Source organism: Olea europaea, chromosome 13, assembly GCF_002742605.1.
Source record: "Olea europaea var. sylvestris chromosome 13, O_europaea_v1, whole genome shotgun sequence".
In the NCBI taxonomy this organism is placed as follows: Eukaryota; Viridiplantae; Streptophyta; class Magnoliopsida; order Lamiales; family Oleaceae; genus Olea; species Olea europaea.
This window is the reverse complement of record NC_036249.1, coordinates 16426917-16454187: the sequence shown is the minus strand read 5'-3', so window position 1 is coordinate 16454187 and position 27271 is coordinate 16426917. Positions and strand designations below refer to the sequence as shown.

The 27271-nt window shown below is 33.6% G+C and overlaps 1 pseudogene; it reads right to left on the bottom strand.

Moving 5' to 3' along the window:
• The window catches only part of LOC111408484, a 38206-nt pseudogene extending 11279 nt beyond the window's left edge, over positions 1–26927 (bottom strand).
• Positions 26928–27271: the final 344 nt, after the last annotated feature.

Here is a 27271-nt window from a genome sequence, read left to right as displayed (position 1 = left end):
TGACTAAAATTTCTTTTGGATTTTGTTCAATGTTGCATTTCCAATCAAATTTGACTTAAATTTCACATGGGCTTAGTTCATTAACACGTTTTCAATCAAATTTGACTAAAATTTCACTTGAGTTTGATTCATTTGCGAGACTCCAGTCAAATTTGACTAAAATTTCACCTGAATTTTTTGCATTGGCATGTTTTCAATCAAAATTTGACTAAATTTCACTTGAATTTGGTTCATTGGAATGTTTCGAATCAAATTTGATCAAAATTTCACTTGAGTTTGTTCATTGGCATGTTTCTAATCAAATTTCACTAAAATTTCACTTGAATTTGGAACATTGGTGCGTTTCTAATCAAATTTGACTAAAATTTCCTCTGAATTTTGATCATCGGTGCTCTTCCAATCAAATTTAAATAAATTTCACTTGAGTTTAGTTCGTTGACGTGTTTCTAGTTAAATTTGACCAAAATTTCACATGAATTTTTTTGTTTGGCGCGTTTCCAATCTAATTTGACTAAAATTTCATATGAGCTTTGTTCATTAGCATGTTTTCAATCAAATTTGACTAAATTCCACTTGAGTTTGGTTCATTGGTGTGTTTCCAATCAAATTTGGCTAAAATTTCGCCTGGATTTTGTTCATTGTCGCGGTTCAAATCAAATATGACTATAATTTCATCTGAGTTTGGTTAAATGGTGCATTTTCAATCAAATTTGAGGAAAATTTCATCTGAATTTTGTTCATTGGTGCATTTCCAATCAAAGTTGACTAAAATTTCACATGGGTTCTGACGTAGCGGAAATATTATAGGGAAGATGAACAATCACAAATTGAGAAAACTCTCAAGGAAAATTTTATTGAATTCAAGAACTACTGCTTCCAAGGGCTTACAACTGATTAAATAGAAAAAACCTAGGAAAATTCGGAAAATAAAATAAAATAAAAAAAGATATTTTTTTCCAAAAATGGAAAATATGAGATAATTACTAAGATAAAAAATACTTATCTTCGGGATCATCCTCTAACAAACGGAATCTAATTCCGAATTTCATGGAAAGAGATATTGCAAAAATGAAAATTGCCATAAATAACAAAAACGAATAAACGAGGGCCTAAACGATGAATTTTCCCCAAAATTGGTCTTGTTTAATCCATCGTTTAGGCCCTCGTTTAATCGTTTTTGCTATTTATGGCAATTTTCATTTTTGCAATCTCTTTCCATGAAATTTGGAATTAGATTCCGTTTGTTGGAGGATGATCCCGAAGATAAGTATTTTTCATCTTAGTAATTATCTCATATTTTCCATTTTTGGAAAAAAATATCTTATTTTATTTTATTTTATTTTCCGAATTTTCCTAGGTTTTTTCTATTTAATCAGTTGTAAGCCCTTAGAGGCAGTAGTTCTTGAATTCAATAAAATCTTCCTTGAGAGTTTTCTCAATTTGTGATTGTTCATCTTCCCTATAATATTTTCGCTACGTCAGGTTCAATTCATTGGTGCATTTCAAAACAAATTTGACTAAAATTTCACCTGAATTTTGTTCATTGGCGCATTTCTAATCAAATTTGACTAAATTTGACTTGAGTTTAGTTCATTGTCACGCTTCACATCAAATATGACAACAATTTCATCTGTGTTTTGTTAAACGACGTTTTTCAATCAATTTGTAGTAAAATTTATTCTGAATTTTGATCATTAGTGCACTTCTAATCAAATTTAACAAAAATTTTACATGGGTTTAGTTCATTGTCATGTTATCAATCAAATTTAATTAAAATTTCACATGGTTTTTCATTTATTTGCGTGTTTCCAATCAAATTTAACTAAGTTTTCACTTGAGTTTAGTTCATTGGCGCGTTTTCAATCAAATTTAACTAAAATTTCGTCTGAATTTTGTACATAGTCGCGCTTCAAGTCAAATATGACTACAATTTCATCAAAGTTTTGCTAAATGGCGCATTTTCAATCAAATTTGAGTAAAATTTCATTTCGATTTTGATCATTGGTGCTCTTCCAATCAAATTTGACTAAAATTTCACTAGAGTACGGTTTATGGATGCGTTGCCAATCAAATTTGACTAAAATTTCACCTGAGTTTAGTTCATCGACATGTTTCTAATCAAATTTGAGTAAAATTTCACCTGGATTTTGTTCATTGGCACGTTTTTAATCAAATTTGACTAAATTTCATTTGAATTTTGTTCATTGGTGCGCTTCGAATAAAATTTGACTAAAATTTCACTTGAGTTTAATTCATTGGCGTGTTTCCAATCTAATTTGACTAAAATTTCACCTGCGTTTTGTTCATTGGCGTGTTTCCATTCGAATTTGTCTAAAATTTCACTTGAGTGTAGTTCATCGGCACGTTTCCAATCAAATTTGACTAAAATTTCACTTGAGTATGGTTCGTTGACGCATTTCCAATCAAATTTGGCTAAAAATTTTTTCTGGATTTTGTTCATTGTTGTGTTTCCAATCAAACTTGACTAAACGTTCACATAAGTTTAGGTCATTGGTGCATTTCAAATGAAATTTGACTAAAATTTCACTTGAATTCGATTCATTGGTGCGTTTTCAATCAAATTTGACTAAAATTTCGGCTGATTTTTTTTCATTGGCGTGTTTCCAATCAAATTTGACTAAAATTCCAGTTGAGTTTGGTTCATTGACGCGTTTTCAATCAAATTTGACTAATATTTCATCTAAATTTTGTTCATCGATGCGCTTCCATTCAAATTTGACTAAAATTTCACTTGAATTTGATTCATTGGCGCGTTTCCAATCAAATTTGACAAAAATTTCACCTAAATTTTGTTCATTGGTGCACTTTCAATCTAATTTGACTAAAATTTCACTTGTGTTTGATTCATTGGTGCGTTTCCAATTAAATTTGATTAAAATTTCACCTGAATTTTTTTCATTGGCGTGTATCCAATAAAATTTGACTAAAATTTCACCTGGATTTTGTTCATCATCACGCTTCAAATCAAATATGACTATAATTTCATCTAAGTTTTGTTGAATGGCGGGTTTCAATCAAATTTGTGTAAAATTTCATCTGGATTTTGATAATTAGTGCTCTTCCAATCAAAATTGACTAATATTTCTCTTAAGTTTAGTTCATCGACGTATTTTCAGTCAAATTTGACTAAAACTTCACCTAAATTTTGTTGTTTAGCACGTTACCAACCAAATTTGACTATAATTTCACTGGAGTATGGTTCATTGACGCATTTCCAGTCAAATTTGACTAAAATTTCTTCTGAATTTTGTTCATTGTTCCGTATCCAATCAAATTTGACTAAAATTTCACATGAATTTAGTTCATTAGCGTGTTTCTGATTAAATTTGACTAAAATTTCACTTGAGTTTGATTCGTTGACTCGTTTCCAATCAAATTTGACAAAAATTTCACCTAGGCTTTGTTCATTGGTACGCTTCCAATCAAACTTGAATAAAATTTCACTTGAATTTGATTCATTGGCATGTTCCCAATCAAATTTGACAAAAATTTCACCTGGATTTTGTTTATCGGTGCGCTTTCAATTAAATTTGACTAAAATTTCAGTTGAGTTTAATTCATTGATGCGTTTTCAATCAGATTTGATTAAAATTTAACCTGGATTTCGTTCATTGGCGTGTTTCCAATCAAATTTGACTAAAATTTTACTTGAGTTTAGTTCCTTGGTGCATTTCCAATCAAATTTGACTAAAATTTCGTCTAGATTTTTTTCATTGTCACGCTTCAAATCAAATATGACTACAATTTCATCTGAGTTTTGTTAAACGGCATGTTTTAATAAAATTTGTGCAAAGTTTCATCTGGATTTTGTTCATTGGTGCTCTTCCAATCAAATTTGATTAAAATATTTATTGCATTTAGTTCATTGGTGCGTTTCCATTCAAATTTGACTAAAATTTTACCTAAATTTTGTTGTTTAGCGCGTCTCCAACCAAATTTGACTAAAATTTCACTTGAGTACGGTTCAATGACACATTTCCAATCAAATTTGACTAAAATTTCTTCTGGATTTTGTTAATTGTTCCGTATCCAATCAAATTTGACTAAAATTTCACATGGATGTAGTTCATTGGCGCGTTTCCAATCAAATTTGTCTAAAATTTCACTCGAGTGTGGTTTATTGACACGTTTCCAATCAAATTTGACTAAAATTTCATTGTTTGTACCTAATCAAATTTGACTAAAATTTTACATGGGTTTAGTTCATTGGCGCTTTCCAATCGAATTTGACAAAAAATTCACTTAAGGTTTGTTCAATGGTGTGTTTTCAATCAAATTTGACTATAATTTTACTAGAGTTTGGTTCAATGGCGTGTTCTCATTCATATTTGACTGAAATTTCGTCAGAAATTTGTTCGTTGTCGTGTTTCCAATCAAATATGACAACAATTTCTTCTGAGTTTTTCTAAACGATACGTTTTCAATCAAATTTTATTAAAATTTCACCTGAATTTTGTTCATTGGCATGTTTCCAACCAAATTTGACTAAAATTTCACTTGAGTTTAGTTCATTGGCACGTCTCAAATCAAATTTGACTAAAATTTCGTTTGAATTTTGTTCAATGGCGCGCTTCCAATCAAATTGCCTAAAATTTAACTTGAGTTTGATTCATTTGCGCGTTTCCAATTAAATTTGACTCAAATTTCACCTTGATTTTGTTCATTGGCGTGTTTCCAATCAAATTAAACTAAAATTTCGCGTGGGTTTGGTTCATTGGCGCGTTTCCAATCAAATTTTACTAAAATTTCATCTGAATATCGTTCATTGTCGCGCTTCAAATCAAATATGACTATAATTTCATTTGAGTTTGGTCAAATGGCGCGTTTCCAATCTAATTTGAGAAAAATTTCATCTGGATTTTGTTCATTGGTGCGTTCCCAATCTAGTTTGTTTAAAATTTCACTTGGATTCAGTTCATTGGCGCGTTTCTAATCAAAATTGACTAAGTTTTCACGTGGGTTTTGTTCATTGGCATGTTTCCAATCAAGTTTGACTACAATTTCACTTGAGTTTGGTTCATTGGCGTGTTTCTAACCAAATTTAACTAAAAGTTCGTCTGGATTTTGTTCATTGTCGGTCTTCAAATCAAATATGACTACAATTTCATATGAGTTTTGTTAAATAGCACATTTCAATAAAATTTGAAGAAAATTTCATCTGAATTTTGATCATTGGTGCTCTTCCAATCAAATTTGACTAAAATTTCACATGAGTTTAGTTTATTGACGCGTTTCTAGGGGTATTAATGGGCCGAGCTAGTTTGGCCCATGAAAGCACGAGCTCGGCTTACCCAAAAATGGGCGAGCTCGGCTCGGCCCATGAGTTTGTCGTTTTTTTTTTGGAAACAAATCAGTAAATTGAAAAATAAAAAAGTAATTTGAATTTTTAAATCGTGAATTTTTTATATAAAAAATTTATATATATAAAAAAATAGGTAAAAAATTTAAACTCTCATCCTTTATTTGGGTTTGGGACCGGCTACTTAAATTTAGAGTAGGCGGAGTTAAAAATTGTTTTGTTTGTTTGTTCGTGTACAATTTTTTAAAGAAAATTTAAAACAGTATTAAAAATTATTTTTTCAAACAACGCTGCGCGTCCCTTTGCATATAATTTTTGAAGTAAATCCCTTCTAAAAACTGAAAGGGTAATCGAATGCCCTTTCAATTGTCAGAAGTCTTCACTTCGAAAATTGTATAGAAGTCTTTCACTTCGAATATTATATATAATCTTCGAAGTGAAAGACTTTTGACAATTGAAAGGGCAATCATTCGATTACCCTTTCAATTTTTAGAAAGAATTTACTTCGAAAATTATATGCAAAGGTACACACAGCGTTGTTCGAGAAAAGAATTTAAAATGTAGACATATAGTAGTAATATACCAAGTACTAACAAAAAGTTAACTATATTGGTGGAAAGAAATTTTTTTTATTTTTTTAACTAAAAGAGATAAAAAAAATAAAAATGAAATCTTTATTTTTTTATTTTTCTTTTTAAAATAGATAAAATATAAACCCTCCTCCTTTATCCAAGTTTGGGACCGGCTAGTTAAATTTTCAGTAGACGAAGTTAAAAATTGTACACGAACAATTTTTTGTAGCGTGTACAATTTTTTAAAGAAAATTAAAAGTAACGATAAGAAAATAAATTTTCATCAATATAGGCTTGTGGCTCATTTAAAACGAGTCACTCGCACTCGGCTCGCCCATCGAACCGGCCTGCTCGGCTTGCGCTCGGACTCGTAAACGAGCCCGAGCCACCCACGAGCTCCATTTTCGCGAGCCGAGCGGGCAAGCCGACGAGCCGCTCGGCCCATTTGCCACCTCTACGCATTTCCAATCAAATTTGAATAAAATTTCACATGAGTATGAATCGTGGACGCATTTCCAATCAAAATTGACTAAAATTTCACTTGAATTTTGTTCATTGGCGTGCTTCCAATCAAATTTGGCTAAAATTTCATCTGAATTTTATTCATTGGCGCGTTTTCAATCAAATTTGATTAAAATTTCACTTGAGTATGTTCATTGACATGTTTCCAATCAAATTTGTCTAAGATTTCGTCTGGATTTTGATCATTGTTGCGTTTTCAATCAAATTTGACTAAAATTTCAATGAGTTTAGGTCATTAGTGCGTTTCCAATCAAATTTGACTATAATTTCAATGGGGTTTTATTCATTAGCGTGATTCCAATCAAATTTGACTAAAATTTCACTTGAATTTGGTTTATTGGTGCGTTTCCAATTAAATTTGACTAAAATTTCATCTAGATTTTGTTCATTGGTGTTCTTCCAATCAAGTTTGACCAAAATTTCCTTTGAATTTGGCTCATTGGGGCGTTTTTAATCAAATTTGATTAAAATTTCACTTGGGTTTTGTTCATTGGCGTGTTTCCAATCAAACTTGACTAAAATTTCACTTGAGTTTAGATCATTGGCACGTTTCTCATCAAATTTGACTAAAATTTCGTTTGAATTTTATTCATTGTCACTCTTCAAATCAAATATGACTACAATTTCATCTGAGTTTTGTTAAATGACGCGTTTTCAATCAAATTTGAATAAAATCTCAAATGGATTTTGATCATCGGTGCTCTTCCAATCAAATTTGAATAAATTTCACTTGGGTTTAATTCATTGGCGCATTTCTAGTCAAATTTGACCAAAATTTCACCTGAATTTTTTTGTTTGGCGCGTATCCAATCTAATTTGACTAAAATTTCTTCTAGATTTTGTTCATTGTTGCGTTTCCAATCAAATTTGACTAAAATTTCACCTGAGCTTTGTTCATTAGCATGTGTTCAATCAAATTTGACTAAATTCCACTTGAGTTTGGTTCGTTGGAGCGTTTCCAATCAAATTTGGCTAAAATTTCGCTTGGATTTTGTTCATTGTTGCGGTTCAAATCAAATATGACTACAATTTCATTTGAGTTTTGTTAAATGGCGCATTTTCAATCAAATTTGAGGAAATTTTCATCTGGATTTTGTTTATTGGTGCGTTTCCAATCAAAGTTGATTAAAATTTCACACGTGTTTAGTTCATTGGCGAGTTTCAAATCAAATTTGACTAAAATTTCACCTGGATTTTGTTCATTAGCGTACTTTCAATCAAAATTGACTTGAGTTTAGTTCATTGTAGCGCTTCAAATCAAATATGACTACAATTTCATTTGAGTTTTGTTGAACAACGTGTTTTTAATCAATTTGGAGTAAAATTTCTTCTAAATTTTGATCATTGGCGTGTTTCCAATCATATTTGACTAAAATTTCGTCTAGATTTTTGTTCATTGGTGCGCTTCGAATCAAATTTGACTGAAATTTCACTTGAGTTTGATTCATTGGCGCGTTTCCAATCAAATTTGACTAAAATTTCACCTGAATTTTGTTCATTGCGTGTTTCCAATCAAATTTGACTAAAATTTCATTTGGATATCGTTCATTGTCACGCTTCAAATCAAATATGACTATAATTTCATTCGAGTTTTGTTAAATGGAGCATTCTCAATCAAAATCGAGTAAAATTTCGTCTTGATTTTGTTCACTAGTGTGTTTTCAATCAAATTTGATTAAAATTTCACTGGAGTATGGTTCATGGATGCGTTGCCAATGAAATTTGACTAAAATTTCACCTGGGTTTAATTCATTGACGTGTTTCCAATCAAATTTTGACTAAAATTTCACTTGAGTTTGGTTCATTGGTACGTTTCAAATCAAATTTGACTAAATTTCATCTAAATTTTGTTCATTGGTACGCTTCCAATAAAATTTGACTAAAATTTCACTTGAGTTTAATTCATTGGTGTGTTTCCAATTCAATTTGACTAAAATTTCACCTGTGTTTTGTTCATTGGCGTGTTTCCAATCGAATTTGACTAAAATTTCACTTGAGTGTAGTTCATTGGCATGTTTCCAATTAAATTTGATTAAAATTTCACTTGAGCATGGTTCGTTGACGCGCTTCCAATCAATTTTGACGAAAATTTCCTTTGAATTTGGCTCATTGGGGCGTTTTCAATCAAATTTGATTAAAATTTCACATGGATTTTGTTAATTGGCATGTTTCCAATCAAATTTGACTAAAATTTCACTTGATTTTGGATCATTGGCACGTTTCTTATCAAATTTGACTAAAATTTCGTTTGAATTTTGTTCATTGTCGTGCTTCAAATAAAATATGACTACAATTTCATCTGGATTTTGTTAAATGGTGCGTTTTCAATCAAATTTGAATAAAATTTCATATGGATTTTGATCATTGGTGCTCTTCCAATCAAATTTGAATAAATTTCACTTGGGTTTGGTTCATTGGCGCGTTTCTAGTCAAATTTGACCAAAATTTCGCCTGAATTTTTTTGTTTGGCACGTTTCCAGTCAAATTTGACTATAATTTCTTCTAGATTTTGTTCATTATTGCGTTTCCAATCAAATTTGACTAAATTTTCACCTGAACTTTGTTCACTAGCATGTTTCCGATCAAATTTGACTAAATTTCACTTGAGTTTGGTTCATTGGCGCGTTTCCAATCAAATTTGGCTAAAATTTCGCCTGGATTTTGTTCATTGTCGCGCTTCAAATCAAATATGACTACAATTTCATCTGAGTTTGGTTAAATGGCGCATTTTCAATCAAATTTGAGGAAATTTCATCTGGATTTTGTTCATTGGTGCGTTTCCAATCAAAGTTGACTAAAATTTCATATGAGTTTAGTTTATTGGTGCATTTCAAATCAAATTTGACTAAAATTCACATGGATTTTGTTCATTGGCATATTTTCAATCAAATTTGACTAAAATTTGACTTGAGTTTAGTTCATTGTCGCGCTTCAAATCAAATATGACTACAATTTCCTTTGAGTTTTGTGAAACGAGTCGTTTTCAATCAATTTGGAGTAAATTTCTTCTGAATTTTGATCATTGGCTTGTTTCCAATCAAACTTGATTAAAATTTCACTTGAGTTTGGTTCATTGGCGCATTTCCAATCAAATTTGACTAAAATTTTGTCTAGATTTTGTTCATAGGTGCGCTTCCAATCAAATTTGACTGAAATTTCACTTGAGTTTGATTCATTAGCACATTTCCAATCAAATTTGACTAAAATTTCACCTGGATTTTGTTCATTGGTGTGTTTCTAATCAAATTTGACTAAAATTTCATCTCGAAATCGTTCATTGTCGCGCTTCAAATCAAATATGACTATAATTTCATCTGAGTATTGTTAAATGGAGCATTCTCAATCAAATTTGAGTAAAATTTCGTCTGGATTTTGTTTATTAGTGCGTTTCCAATCAAATTTGACTAAAATTTCACTTCAGTGTGGTTCATTGACGCGTTTTCAATTTAATTTGACTAAATTTTTTTCTGAATTTTGTTCATTGGCGCGCTTCAAATCAAATTTGAATAAAATTTCACATGAGTTTTTTTCATTAGTGTGTTTCCAATCAAATTTGACTAAAATTTAACTTGAGTTTGGTTCATTGGCACGTTTCAAATCAAATTTGACTAAATTTCATCTGAATTTTGCTTCCAATAAAATTTGACTAAAATTTCACTTGAGTTTAATTCATTGGCGTGTTTCCAATCCAATTTGACTAAAATTTCACCTATGTTTTGTTCATTGGCGTGTTTCCAATCAAATTTGATAAAAATTTCACATGAATGTAGTTCGTTGGCACGTTTCCAAACAAATTTGACTAAAATTTCACTTGAGCATGGTTTGTTGACGTGTTCAATCAAATTTGGCTAAAAAAATTTCTGGATTTTGTTCATTGTTGTGTTTCCAATCAAACTTGACTTAACGTTCACATAGGTTTAGGTCATTGGCGTATTTCAAATCAAATTTGACTAAAATCTCACTTGAGTTTGATTTATTAGTGTGTTTCCAATCAAATTTGACTAAAATTTCACCTGCATTTTGTTTATTGGCGTGTTTTCAATCAAATTTGACTAATATTTCGTCTAGATTTTGTTTATTGGTGCGCTTCCAATCAAATTTGACTAAAATTTCACTTGAGTTTGATTCATTGGCGCGTTTCAAATCAAATTTGACCAAAATTTCACCTAAATTTTGTTCATTGGTGCACTTTTAATCAAATTTGATTAAAATTTCACTTGTATTTGATTCATTGATGCGTTTCCAATCAAATTTGACTAAAATTTCACCTGAATTTTGTTCATTAGTGTGTTTCCAATCAAATTTAACTAAAATTTCACCTGGATTTTGTTCACTGGATTTTGTTCATCGTCTCGCTTCAAATCAAATGTGACTACAATTTCATCTGAGTTTTGTTAAATGGCGCGTTTTAATCAAATTTGTGTAAAATTTCATCTAGATTTTGATCATTGGTGCTCTTCTAATAAAATTTGACTAATAGTTCTCTTAAGTTTAGTTCATCGATGCGTTTCCAGTTAAATTTGACTAAAATTTCACCTAAATTTTGTTGTTTGGCGCGTTTCCAACCAAATTTGACTAAAATTTCACTTGAATATGGTTCATTGATGTAACGCCCCGACCCCTAGTGGACCGGAACGCTACTTACTTTACTTAACTTAACTGGTGGTTTAGTAACAAGTGTATACGTTTTAGCAGAAGCTTGCATTTTCGGATAATAATTTAAATAACAATACTTCAAATACTTTAAACAAAATCACTGAATCATTTTTCAAAACAACAAAATGCAATTTATTTGAGGAAAACATAACTTGTTCTCGCATTCTGCGTTATTCAAAATTTTAAAGAAATAACATTGGAAAACATTTCATAAAAATAAATCCAAATCACTTATTTACCGGATTTTCATGGGCTTGTTGCATCACTCTCCATCTTCTCCTCCATCCATGCCCGAGGTAGAATTCCTTCAATCTGTAGAGATGGGATTAAACCCGTGAGTTGAAAAACTCAATAGGTGTATTCGTGATCAAGCTATACATTTCAGAACATTAACTTTATAACTTTTCATACATGCCGTACCTGGAGGCACCATTTGACATGAAGGGATATGCCGTACCCGAGGGCACCGTTTGACATACAAACATTTCTTCAACATAGAGGGGTATGCCGTACCGGAGTACCATTTGACATACAACCATTAACATAGAGGGATATGCCGTACCGGAGTACCATTTGACATACAAATATTAACATGAATCGAAACTTATAACTTAACACGATTAAACACATTGCACCTCTACCTACCTTGATTGATGCTTTTGAAACTTTGAAAACTTGGATTGAAAACTTCGATGAAACTTGGACGTTGAAAGAAATGCACTCCTTGGATGTTTGAAAACCGTCGAGAATTGATGCTTGAAGACACTCCTTGATAGCACCCAAGACTTCTATGAAAAATGCTTGAAAACACTTCTTAAACTTCTAGGAAAAATTGTTTTCCTCCCTCTCTTTTTCTCTCTTGGAAACTCGTTCTCTAGTATGTAAAAGCTCTTGCTTTTGGTGTGAGAAAAAATGAGTGAAATGAGGTATCTATTTATAGGTAATTATCCTATAACTTAAAGCAAATGAAGGGTCAAATTTTATTTAAGAGAGAAAACATGGGTGCCATTTAAGTTTGAGGTTAAATGCTTCAATTTAGTGGGGGTTTTTATTGCCAAAAACGTGGGTGGCACTTTGAGAAAATAATTGATGAAAATAAATATTTAAATTCTAGAGAAAAACGAGAATTTTCATTTCAGGCAGTTTCGGTCAACCGGTTGTAGTCCGTTGACACTGCATAGCTTTTAGTGTTTCTGTCATAACTTCTTCTCCAGATATCTGATTGAGGTAATTCAAAGTGCGTTGGAAAGCTAACTCAAAGAGCTACAACTTTTACTCAGATATCATTTTCCAAATCGAATATTTCCTATGTTAAAAATGGGTCTCAAATGAGACTAAAAATCTGAAGTATACTTTAGTCATCCAATATTCATGTCTCAGTGCCACTACGGTGTCTAGAATTATTTGGGGTGCTACACGTAAGCACCTGTTCTTCCACACGAATTCAAACTACCAAAATCCATAATACTTCATAGTAAAACTTTGAATTCATCTAGAATCGTTGTAAGCTTTTCAAAATGGGTTATGGGCCCAAAATTGATACCGTATATGAAAGTTATTCCAATTTCTTTGAACGTAGAAAATCCAAGCGTTCAATGTGCGCAAGCGCCTATTCTTCTACACGAATTGAGACAGCCAAAATCCATCATACGTCATGGCGAAGTTGCGAGTTCATTCAGAATCGTCATGAGCTTTCTGAAATGTGGAGAGTCATGAGGCCAAAACGGACACCATATGCAAAAGTTATGCCAATTTCTTCGAATGTGAACAATCCAAGTGTTCCATATACGCAAGCGCCTATTCTTCCACACGAATTTGATGCCAAAATCCATTGTACGTAAGTGTCTATTGTTCTACACAAATTGAAACTGCTGAAATTCATCATACATCATGGAAAAGATGTGAGTTTATTCAGAATCGTCGTGAGTTTTCTGAAATGGGGTTATGGGCCTAAAACGGACACCGTATGGAAAAGTTATGTCAATTTCTTCGGATGTCGACAATCTAAGTGTTCCATGTACGCAAGTGCCTATTCTTCCACATGAATTCAAACTGCTAAAATCCATCATACATCATGACGAAGCTATGAGTTCACTCAAAATCATCGCGACCTTTCTGAAATGGTATTATGGGCCCAAAACGGACCAGACCTACTAATTCTTTGATTCCAGTTAGTAAGAGAGATCTTGAACTAAGAAACAGATCCTAGAAGCTAAAAAAGGGTATCCTGAGCAATTGCAATAATCGGGTTCATTGATATTCTAGGTATAGTAGATGCGAAAGTTATGACAATTTCTACGAACATCGACAATCCAAGCGTTCCATGTATGCAAGCGCCTGTTCTTCCACATGATTTCAAACTGCCAAAATCCATCATACGTCATGGCAAAGCTATGAGTTCATTTAAAATCATTGTGAGCTTTCCGATGTGGGGAGTTATGGGTGCAAAACGGACACCACATGCGAAAGCTATGCCAATTTTCTTGAATGTCAACAATCCAAGCGTTTTATGTACGTAGGCGCCTGTTCTTCCACACGAATTCAAACTATTGAAATCCATCATACGTCATGGCAAAGATAGCTTTTTGAAATGGGGTTATGAGCCCAAAACGGGCACCGTATGTGAAAGTTATGCCAATCTCTTCGAACGTCGACAATCCAAGCATTCCATATACGCAAGCGCCTATTCTTCCACGTGAATTCAAACTGCCATAATCCATCATACATCACAGTGAAGCTTTGTGTTCATTCAAAATCATCATTAGCTTTTCAAAATAGTGTTATGGGCCTAAAACGAAAACCGTATACGAACGTTATCCCAATTTCTCCGAACGTCGACAATCCAAGCGTTCCATGTACGCAAGCGTCTGTTGTTCCACACGAATTCAAACTATTGAAATCCATCATACATCATGGGAAAGATGTGACTTCATTGAAAATTGTTGTGAGCTTTTCGAAATGGGGTTATGGGCCCAAAATAGACACCGTATGCGAAAGTTATCCCAATTTCTTCGAATGTCAATAATCTAAATGTTCCATATAAGCAAGTGCCTGTTCTTCCACGCAAATTCAAATTGGTAAAATTCATCAGACATTATGGTGAAGCTACGAGTTCATTCAAAATCATTTTGACCTTTTCGAAATGGTGTTATAGGCCCAAAACGGACACCATATGCGAAAGTTATGCTAATTTCTTCGAACGTCGACAATCCAAGCATTCAATGTGCGCAAGCGTCTATTTTTTCACATGAATTCAAACTATCAAAATCCACCTTACATCATGGAAAAGATGTGAGTTCGTTCAGAATCATCGTGAAATTTCTGAAATGGGGTTATGGTCCCAAAATGGACACCGTATGCGAAAGTAATGCCAAATTTCTTTGAACGTCAACAATCCAAGCGTTCCATGTACGCATGTGCCTGTTCTTTCGCTTGAATTCAAACTACCAAAATCTATCATACGTCATGGTAAAGCTATGAGTTTATTCTAAATCATCACAAGCTTTTTAAAATGGGGTTATGGGCCAAAAATAGGCACCATATGCGAAAGTTATGCCAACTTCTTCGAACGTCGACAATCCAAGCGCTCCATGTACGCAAGCGCCTATTCTTCCACCCAAATTCAAACTGTTAAAATTCATCATATATTATGGCAAAGCTATGAGTTCATTCAAAATCATCTTGTCCTTTCTGAAATAACACGGAGACCATATGTGAAAGTTACGTCAATTTTTTCGAACGTCGACAATCTAAGCATTTCATGTATGTAAATGTCTGTTGTTACACATGAATTCAAACTACTAAAATCCATCACACATCCTAGCAAAGATGTGAGTTCATTCAGAATCATCGTGAGCTTTCCGAAATGGGGTTATGGGCCTAAAACGGACACCGTATGCGAAAGTTATGCCAATTTCTTCGAACGTCGACAATACAAGCATTCCTTGTACGCAATTGCCTGTTCTTCCACACGAATTCAAACTACCAAAATTCATCATACATCATGAAAAAGCTACGAGTTCATTCAAAATCATCGTGACCTTTTTGAAATTAGGTTATGGGCCCAAAATGGATATCGTATACGAAAGTTATGCCAATTTCTTCGAACGTCGACAATCCGAAGCGTTCCATGTACACAAGTGCCTATTCTTCCCCACGAATTCAAAATGCCAAAATCTATCATACATCATGAAGATGCTATGAGTTAATTCAAAATCATCATGACCTTTCTGAAATGGTGTAATGGGCCCAAAATGGACACCGTATATGAAAGTTATGCCAATTTCTTCAAACGTCGAAGACCCAAGCGTTCAATGTACGCAAGCGCCTGTTCTTCCACACAAATTCAAACTGCTAAAATCAATCAAACATCACAACAAAGCTATGAGTTCATTTGGAATCATCGTGAGCTATCCGAAATGCTGTAATGGGCCCAAAATGGACACCGAGTGCGAAAGTTATGCCAATTTCTTCGAACGTCGGAAATCCAAGCGTTCCATGTACGCAAGAGTTTACTGTTCCACACAAATTCAAACTACTAAAATCCATCATACATCATCACAAAGAAGTGATTTCATTCAGAATCTTTGTGAGCTTTCCGAAATGGGGTTATGGGCCCAAAACGGACACCGTGTGCGAAAGTTGTGCAAATTTCTTCAAACGCCGACAATCCAAGTGTTCCATATACGCAAGCACCTATTATTCCACACGAATTGAAACTACCAAAATGTAACACCCCAACTCCTTGTGGATCGGAACACTACTTACTTTACTTAACAAATCGGTGGTTTAGTCATAGGAGAATATGTTTTAGCGGAAGCTTAATTTTTATAATGATAATTTTAACAAAAACCTTTCGAATACTTTAAATAAAACACTGAATAAAAAAATTAACGGAACATAATTTATTTGAAGAAAATACAACTTGTTCTCACGTTCAGCGTTATTCAAATACTTTAAAGAAATAACATTGAAAACGTTCACAAAAATAAATCTAAATAACTTGTTCACCGGGTTTTCCATGGGCTCGTTGCACCACTCTCCATCTTTTCCATCATCCCAAACACTTAGAGTCATGACTTAACATGACGCCTCGACCGAAAGTACATGCCGTACCTGGAGGTACAATAAGACATGGAGGTGTATGCCGTACCAGAGGTACCATTCGATATACAAACATTAACATAAATCTTCATTTGCTAGAAACTTATAACTTAACACGAATTAACACTTTGTACCTCTACTTACATTGATTAATGCTTTGAACCTTGTTGAAAAATGCACTCCTTTGATGTTTCAAAAAAAACACTCCATTGAGAATTGATGTTTGGAAAACACTTTTTGATAGCACCAAAACTTCTAGGAAAAACTAATTTTCCTCCCTCTCCTTTCTCTTTTTTCTAGACTTGAAAACTCTCTTTTTTATGCTTAGAAGCTTTTGTCTTAGTGTGAAAAATGTGTATGCATTGGGGCCTATTTATAGGTGAAAATCTCACAACTTAAGGGCAAGTGAAGGGCCTAATACTCATTAATACGGGTGCCATTTATGTGGGAGTTATAGGTTTAAGAAGGTGCTAGAAAATCGTGTAGGAATTTGACTTTTCATATTCTGCGTACTTCGGTTGATACTGTACAGCCTTTAGTATTTCTATCATAATTTCTTTTCCCGATATCCGATTGAGGTAATTCAAAGTGTGTTGCAAAGACAACTCAAAGAGCTACAATTCTCTAGATATCATTTTCTAAATCGAATGTTTTCTATGTCGTAAATGGGTCTCAAATGAGACTAAAAGTCTGAAGTATACTTTAGCCATCCAATATTCATGTTTTAGTGCCACTAAGGTGTTTAAAATTATTCAGGGTTCTACATCCCCCACATCTTAATTAAAATTTCATCCTCGAAATTTACCTTCTGATTGGGCGAATAGTGTTGGATACTTGTTTTTGGCTTTCTCTTTCCCTTCCCAAGTGGCCTCTTCTATTTCATGATTATTCCATTGTATTTTGACCAATTGATTTTCTTTGTTCCTTAGTTTATGCACCTTTCGATCCAATATCCTAATTGGTACCTCTTCATAGGATAAGTCCTTTTGTACTTCCACGGATTGATAGTTCACTACATGATTAGGATTATGCACATGTTTCTTGATCATTTATACATGGAACGCATTGTGTACTACCGATAACCTAGGTGGGAGAGCTAACCGATAGGATACATTTTCGACCCTATCAAGTATCTCGAATGGTCCGATATAGCGGGGTCGTAGCTTTCCCTTCTTGCCAAACCTAAGTACACTTTTCATCGGTGTCACTTTCAGAAACACTTTTCTCCAACTTTAAATTCTAAATCCTTTCTCCTTGTATCCGCATAGCTCTTCTATCAATCCTGTGCTGTCTTTATCCTTGCATGGATCTTATCGATTGCTTCAACTATCCTTTCAACTATTTCTGGTCCCAAAACTCTCTTCTTCCCTACTTCATCCCAATGAATAGGGGACCTACATCTTCTACCATAGAGAGCTTCGTACGGTGCCATCCCAATAGTTGCTTGAAAGCTGTTATTATATGTGAATTCTACTATGGGTATGTATGACTCCCAACTACCCCCTAGATCCAGGACACATGCTCTCAGCATGTCTTCTAAAGTTTGGATGGTCCTTTCAGATTGACCATCGGACTGAGGGTGATATGCTGTACTAAAGTTCAGCTTCGTTCCCATAGCTCCTTGTAGACTTTTCGAAAACTTGGACGTGAACCTTGGGTCTCTGTTAGACACAATGGACATAGGTACGTCGTTTAATCTCACAACCTCCTTAATGTACAACTGTGCCAATTGGTCTAAACTGAATGCCATTTTCACTAGAAGAAAATGAGTTGACTTTGTTAATCGATCCACTATTACACATACATCGTTGTTTTCTCTTGCTGCCTTCGGGAATCCAACCACAAAGTCCATTGTGATATTTTCCCATTTCCATTCGGGTATGTCTAGTGGATTTAACAATCAAGCCGATCTTTGGTGTTTTGCCTTAACCTGTTGACATACCATGCACTTTTCCACGTACAACCCTATACTTCTTTTCATATTTCTCCACCAAAAATGTATCTCGGAGGTCTCGATACATTTTCTACCACCGGGATGTGCGGTGTACGGGGTGGAATGGGCCTCTTTTAATATCTCATTTCTCAAGGCTTCATCCTTAGGCACACAAATTCTCCCCTTAAACATCAGTGCCTAATCCAAAGCTATTCCAAAATCCTTTCTCTTATCAGTACCAATTTCATTCTTGATCTTCAACAAGAATGGGTCATTACCTTGTGTCTCTATAATTCGATCTCTAAGAATATGTCGAATTATCAAAGCTGCTGGACGAGCAGTGACTTGTCCTGGTATGGTAAACACTTCGATCTGCAACTTTTCCAAGTCCTTGACTAACTCCATTTGAAAAGAGGGTAGTGACGCCAACTGTCCCATTGATTTTCTACTTAAGGCGTCGGCCACAACATTAGCCTTACCTGGATGGTAATGGATAGTGCAATCATAATCATTCACCAATTCCAACCATCGTCTTTGTCACATATTCAATTCGTTCTGTGTGAATAAATATTTAAGACTTGTGATCTGTGTAGATATCGCACTTCCTTCCATACAAGTAGTGTCGCCATATCTTCAAGGCGTGTACTACCGCCGCAAGTTCTAAATCATGTGTCGGGTAGTTCTGCTCATGTTTCTTCAATTGTCTTAATGCAAAGGCTATCACATTTCCATTCTGCATTAGCACACATCCCAATCCTTGCTTGGATGCATCACTGTATATAACAAACCCTTCCGTACCCTCAGGTATAGTTAACACGGGTGCTAATATCAACCTCTGTTTAAGTTCCTGAAAACTTTGTTCACATTTATCTGTCCATTGAAATTTTACTCTTGCTACAACAACTTTAGGGTTACCATCCAAGTGTAGGTTGTCACGAGTAGTAAATCTCGGAAGTCCAAGGTCGAACCACAGGGAATTGGAAGGAAATAAACTATTCTATGAGTAATAAACGGTTGGTGGAAATACGACGAAGACCAACACTAGAGCGTCGGGGATTCACTTCGGATAAATGAGTAGAAATTGCCCTTGATCTTTAATTTAACTCATATGAAAATCAACTAAGGAGTGATCTCATATGGAAGATAAAACATTAATCACAAATATATTAAAAGATAGATCTTGATAATTGTTTGAAAGAATATGTCAAAATAAGTTGTTGGAATGTAGAGATTATCTAAGCATTTATTGTGCCAAAATTGTCAACAAAAAATCAAAGTCTTTAACAAACCAAAACCATTTGTAGAACATATACTTCTAACAAGTAAGAAGATGAACATTGAAGAACAAAATGAAAGATCAAAGACAATACTATGCATTCACCAACATTTCACCCCTAGCTCTAGCTAATGGTTGAGAAATACATAATGAAATGCTACAAAGAAAATGAAGGAAACTAGAATATGATGGAGAGGAATTGATTTCCTCAAAATCGTGGCCAAGGTCCCCTTTTATAGGCAAAGGAACATCCAAAATGCAAGTAGGCAATGCAACTTATTTCTGTCCAGCTTCAAGACAGCCGGAACATGCAAGTTGATGCCAATTTTTCAGATACATTGTGCAGCGAATTTGGACATATGATCAACAGATAAATTATTTCCACTTGAGTTATCTTTCCAATTCTGAAAATATCAGGTTCATTGGATCTATATAACTCCAGGTATGACAAAAATAATGAGTACTGCTTCACAGGTAGAAAAGCTGTATCCGGCTGGTAACAAGCTAGACTTTGCATGGTAATTTTGGCTGCCTTTTGATACGAATTTGACTTCTTACAAAACATAAAAATTGTAGAAACCTGCCTTGTCTTTCTAACCCAACTTGAATCACCTCGGCACAGTGTCTGAAGCTCAAGTTATGATCATTTTACTGACAGCTACTTTTTACTTGAGACAGTCACTATTCTTGACTTTTCAACACTTTTTTTTCCTCCACTTGCTCCACTTGTTCTAAATTGGAAATACATGTGAAATACATCAAATAGATACTCTTTCAAATGTATGATACTCATGCTGACATGTATGTAAATACGTATTCAATTAATTACATTTTTAACCATGTATTTATGAAAATTGAATTTACGGCAAGAGAATTGAAATTAGAGACTAAAATTAGGGTTTCTAAACAAAGTGAATGTAAAATGTCTTGTAAATGATATATCATTGAAGCACTTTTAGACACTAATCACACTCCCCAACCAAGATATTGCTAGACTCTAGCAATAAAAATTCAAAAATAGTTCAAATGATATAGCTTGTTGCATTTGCCTTAAGATTTGAAATTGCTTATCAAAATTCTTCTGAGGTTTGCTACCAAAATATAGTCTAACTTGTCCAATGCTCAACCGACGTGTGTGTGTGCATAATCAATTCAATTACATACCATTTTCAAATTGGACTCATCCCGACCCTCAATGGAAAACTATTTCTCTCTTTTCTCGTGGGATGCACACCCCAAACTTGATTTTGAAACTATTTTCTCAGGGTGTGATTTATGGTTAAATTTATATACTATTACTCACCCTCTCTAGTTTGGTTAGATTTTACTGATTGTAGCTGAACACATCAATAAATGAGGATTCTCTTTAATTTTGACTGATTCAACCTCCAAGAATCGACTAAGCTACTTATCCCTTATCAAAGGTCTAATTCTCTAAAATAAGTGTTTGGGACTTAATCAAGGCATGTAGTGCGTCTCCTTTTCAATGCACTTGCTTTTTTTCAAGTTTGTCGTGCGTATTTTGTTTCATGCACTAGCCTATCTCTTGTTATGTATATAATTGTCCTCATTGAGCTCTTTTAGGGTAGCTTCACAACATGGCAGCTTTTTTCCTTTTATGCAATGATTAGTGCAATGCCCCTTATTAAACACTTATTCTCGAAAATCGATCTTTAACTTAAGATTTTCACCTAATTATCATCTCATTGGTCTTAAGCAATCCACACAAAATTTAAAACACATGGAATCCACATCTATCTCAATGTCTTCCCACAACAGCTCAACCACCCCAAACTATCCTAGAATTGGTTTAGTTGTATTTTTTTTTCATAGTTAATTCTACATATTCTATCCATTGATCCAATCTAAATAATATGTGATTTTCATGATTATTGTGCTCAATGTAAATCAATCTAACATGAACAAGCCTAAACTAAATCAAAGAAGCATCCCCTAGTTACAATAATATAAAAACAATTTCAAATATTATTGTTGGTCGGTAAGAACTTTTTTTTTGGTAACGTTTTTGATTCCTTTCCCCCAAACTAAATGAAACATTGTCCTCAATGTAAATATTAAATGTGCAAAATGTATGAAGGACAATAAGGAGCAAAAATTTGACGGGTTTTGAGCTTTACCTGGAAAGTCTGCATAAACTTGGCCTAAATGAACCTTCAATTCCATTAGTAAAAAAAAATGACAATAAAAGAAACACACCTAAAAAAAACAAACAACATTATAAAATCGAAAACAAACATAACAAAATAAAACAATGAGAAAAGGATATTAATCTTTAGGATCATGTAAAGCAATGGACTCTTCTAATCTAGAGAAATTCTCAAAAAATGGTTTCAAACGAAGTCCATTAACTTTAAAAATATTTCCATTACTTGGATTTTCAATTTCTATAGCTATATGTGCGTATATAGTTTTGACAATGAAGGGACCCATCCACTTGGAGTGTAATTTTCCAGGAAGTAAATGTAATCCTGAGTTGTACAAAAGAACTTTTTGGAAAGGCTCAAAAGTTTTTCTAACAATGTTTTTATCATGGAATACCTTCATTCTTTCCTTGTAAATTTGAGAGTTCTCATAAGCTTCAATCCTGATTTCTTCCAACTCATTCAGTTGAAGTTTTCTAAGTGTACCTACCTCATCTAAATCGAAATTAAACATTTTAATAGCCCAAAATGCTTTGTGTTCCAATTCAACAGGTAAATGACAAGGCCTTCCAAAAACAAGTCGATAAGGTGACATACCAAGGGGTGTTTTGAAAGCTGTATGATAAGCCCAAAGAGCATCAGTTAATCGTAAAGACCAATCTCTTCTATTTGGATTCACTGTTTTTTCCAAAATGCATTTAATCTCTCTATTTGCAAGTTCAGCTTGACCACTAGTGTTTGGGTGATAAGGAGTAGACACTTTATGAGTAATCCCATATTTTTTCATTAGGGCATTAAAAGGTTTATTTCAGAAGTGTAAACCCCCATCGTTTATAATGGCTCGAGGTATTCCAAATCTTGACAAAATATTCTCGTTCAAAAATTTCAAAACAATTTTGTGATCATTGTGCTTACAAGGAATTGCCTCTACCCATTTAGAAACATAATGAACTCCCACCAAGATGTATAAATAACCAAAAGATGATGGGAATGGACCCATGAAATCGATACCCCAATAATCAAATATTTCAATAACTAGTATGGGTGTCAGTGGCATCATATTTCTACGAGTTATCCCACCTAATTTTTGACAACATTCACAAGCTTTACAAAATTCATATGTGTCTTCGAAAAGAGTTGGCCAATAAAATCCAGACTGCAAGATTTTTGCACCAGTTTTCTTTGAAGAAAAGTGACCACCACATGCTTCAGAATGGCAAAAGGCAATTATCTTTTGGATTTCATTATTTGGTACACATCTTATTATTATTTGGTCTGGACAATATTTGAACAAGTAAGGATCATCCAAAAAGAAATGTCGTACCTCTTTGAAGAATTTCTTTTTGTCCTGGGCATTCCAATGAGATGGTATTTGACCTGTCACATGAAAATTAGCAATATCAGCAAACCAAGGCAAGTTAGAAACACTAAAAAGTTGTTCATCAAAGAAAGTATCCTCGATCGATGTTGTTTCAAATGATTCATCACAAGTAGCCTAGATAAGTGATCAGCAACAACATTCTCTACTACTTTCTTTTCTCGAATGGTGATGTCAAATTCTTAGAGTAAAAGAATCCACCTAATCAACCTAGGTTTGGCTTCTTTTTTACAGAGAAGATATTTTAAAGCTGCATGATCACTAAAAATAACAATTGGTGAGCCAACAAAATATGATCGAAATTTGTCCAAAGCAAACACTACAGCAAGCAATACTTTTTCAGTGGTGGAATAATTCATTTGAGCATTATTTAGAATTTTACTTGCATAGTAAATGACATGAGGTTTTTTATCTTTTCTTTGGCCTAAGACAGCTCCAATAGCATAATCACTAGCATCACACATGATTTCAAAAGGTAAATTCCAATCTGGAGGTTGCATGATAGGAGCACAAGTAAGCATGTTCTTAAGTTTAACAAAAGCTTCTTGACAAGACTTAGTCCATTCAAAAGACATGTCTTTAGATAAGAGATTACACAATGGTTTAGATATGGCACTATAGTCTTTGATAAACCTTCTATAAAAACCAGCATGTCCTAAAAAAGATCTTACCTCTTTAACACTATGTGGAGTAGGCAAATTAGAAATCAATTCAGTTTTAGATTTGTCTACCTCAATTCTGTTAGGTGATACAATATGACCAAGTACGATGCCCTTAGTGACCATAAAATGACATTTTTCCCAGTTGAACACAAGATTCTTTTCTTCACACCTAACTAAAACTTTTTGCAAGTTAGTTAGACAATTATCAAATGAACCCCCAAAAATAGTAAAATCATCCATGAAAACTTCCAAAGATCTTTCAATCATGTCGCTAAAGGTACTAAGCATGCATCTTTGAAATGTAGTTGATGCATTACATAATCCAAAAACATTCTACGATAAGCAAAAGTACCAAAGGGACATGTGCAAGTGGTCTTTTCTTGGTCCTCAGGTGCAATTTCAATTTGGTTATATCCAGAATATCCATCTAGAAAATAATAAAATTCATGTCCTGCCACTCTTTCCAACATTTGATCCATAAAAGGTAAAGGAAAATGATCTTTCTTAGTCATTGAGTTGAGTTTCCTATAGTCAATACACATGCGCCAACCAGTAACACTTCTAGTTGGAATTAACTCATTTTCTTCATTTTTGACTACAGTAACACCAGATTTTTTTGGTACAACATGGGTTGGACTTACCCATCTACTATCAGAAATAGGATAAATGATTTCATTATCTAAGAGTTTAGTGACTTCATTTCTTACCACCTCTTTTAAAATAGGACTAAGCCTTCTTTGCATTTCTCTTGTAGGTTTAGCATATTCCTCCAAATAAATCTTATGCGTGCAAATCAAAGGACTAATCCCCTTTATATTAGCTCTGGTCCATCCTAAAACATTTTTATGCATTTTTAAAGTTTGTAACAACTTACCTTCTTGGTGCGCATCAAGTTGGGAAGAAATTATTATCGGAAAAGTTTCATCTTCACCCAAAAATGAGTATTTCAAATTAGATGGTAATGGCTTCAAGTCCAGCTTTGGCATTTGAACACTTGAAACATTGGACATATTGGTCTGTTGTGATAATTTTTCAAGCTTTGATTTCCAATCACTTGTCTTTTTCTCCTGAAAAGAATTCAACAAAGAAATTATATGCGAATTTTCAGAATTATCATTAAATTCAAATTCTAGCACATCAGATGAAGATGTAGCGATAAACTGATCATCAACAAGTTGTTCAATAAAAACTACATCATGCAAATCATCTTTATCTCCATGTTGCTTGCAAATGTTAAAAACATTCATTTCCACGGTCATATTTCCAAAAGACAGTTTCAAGATACCATTTCTTCAATTTATCAATGCATTTGAAGTAGCAAGAAAGGGACGTCCTAAAATGATAGGTATTTGTGCATTTGAATTTAAAACAGGATGTGTGTCCAAAACTATAAAATCAACAGGATAATAGAATTTATCAATTTGAACTAGAACATCCTCTACAACCCCTCTTGGAACTTTTACTGAACAATCATCAAGTTGAAGTGTTGTTGCTGTTGGTTTAAACTCTCCCAAACCAAGTTGCTTATACACAAAAAAAGGTAATAGATTAACACTAGCACCAAGATCAAGGAAAGAACGCTCTATCCTATTATTCCCAATGACACAAGAAATTGTTAGACAACCAGGATCTTTGAATTTAGGTAGAGTGTTTTGTTGAATGATTAAGCTCACATTCTCTATTAAAAATGCTTTCTGTTGAACATTAAGTTTCCTCTTGGCAGCGCACAAGTCTTTTAAAAATTTTGCATATGAAGGAACTAGTTTAATTGCATGCAATAATGGTATGTTAATTTTGACTTGTTTGAAAAGTTCAAAAATTTCAAAATTATGGTTGAGTTTTGAAATTGGTTGCAATCGTTGAGGAAATGGAGTTGGAATGGGATATTTTTCAACAATAGGTTCAGAAATGATCTTTTCCTCACTTTTGGAAACGTCATTTTCTTGCTTTGAAGTACCACCAAATTTTAGTTCTTTTGAAGGGATGGTTTTGTCAATAATTTTTCCACTACGAAGAGTCGTGATGGAGTTGGCATTTTCTTGTTGACTTTTAGAGGAACTTGAAGATTTACATTAAATTGCCCAGAAGGGTTTGGTTGAGGTTGAGCAGGAAATTTGCCTTTCTCTTGAGAATGCAAAGAAGATGTCAGTGAAGAAAGTGTGTTCTTGATTTTATTGATGGCTTGTGAAGTTTGATTATTAATATTTGTTTGTCCTTACATAAAAGACTGCAATGTTTCCTCAAGATTCTTTGATTGTGGTGGTGGAAAAGAAGGGAATTTTGAAAGCCCTTGAGGTTGTGTTATATGAACACGATTATCATCTCTCCAACTAAAGTTGGGATGATTTCTCCATTGTTGATTATAGGTTTCTGAGTATGGAGAAGAAAAAAGCTTTTTGAAAGTGTTCATAGCATTGGCTTGATCATGTAAAGATTCTTTGAAAAGTAGAATGTTAGGAAAATCATGAGTAAGATGACCAAAAGTTTCACAAATGCTACAAATTTCATCATTTTGCACGGGTTTAACTTCCTTTACTTTCCTTAATTCCATAGCTTCAACCTTTCTAGACAAACTAGCAATCCTAGCATTTAGATCATCATCTTGACTCAATTGATATTTTCCTCCACTAGAACTAGCAAGACTAGATCTAATTGAGTTTTCGATTGGTTTTACTATTTACCAAGATTGAGAATTTTCAGCTAGATGATCTAGAAATTCCAAAGCTTCTTCTGGATCTTTATCTAAAAATTCACCATTGCACATCGTTTCTACAAATTGTTTTGTTTCAGGAGTTAGGCCCTCATAAAAGAAACTTATAGTATGCCATTTTTCAAAACCATGATGTGGGCATGTATTTAACAAATCTTTAAATCTTTCTAAACATTGAAAGTATGCTTCATTGGTTTTTTGAGAAAAATTTTGGATTTATCTTTTCAAAGCATTAGTTTTATGTGCTGGAAAGAATTTCTTTAAAAACTCACTTTGCATTTCTTGCCATGTGCCAATCGACCTAGGTTTTAAAGAGTTAAGCCAAGTTTTTGCTTTATCTTTTGGAGAAAAAGGAAACAATTTCAACTTAACAATTTCATTAGGACAAGTTTGATCGTTAAATGTGGCACACACTTCCTCAAATTCTTTAAGACGCAAATATGGACTTTCGGATTCTAAGCCATGAAAATTAGGAAGTAATGGAATCATACCCGGCTTGAATCGAAAATTATTAGCATTAAGAAGGAAAATGAAACATGAATGAGCAGAATTTCGACGAGGTTGCAAGTAATCACGCATGGTTCGTACTTGTTGGTTTTCATTTTCATCGTGTATGCTTTCATTATTAGCCATGGTGGAAGATGTGAGTGAGTGTTGAGGTGAGTCAAATAAATTACTAAAGAAAGTTTCACAATTATATTTAACTAAGCGATGAGAATTAAATTCATAAAACCAATATGACATAAAATAACAAAAAGTAGATATAACGAACGAAAATTAGGTGGCACGGCCAACCATATAATAAGAACAAAAATTAGGTGGCATAGCCAACCATATAATAAAGAAACGGCAGATCAGGAGGCTCAGCCTTCCCTTTAAAGAAAGAAAATAAACAGAAAATAAGAAAATGAAGGAGGCTCGGCCTTCCTTTAAAGTAAAATAGCTAAAGTAATAAGATTGAAAAAGGAACGAGTGTA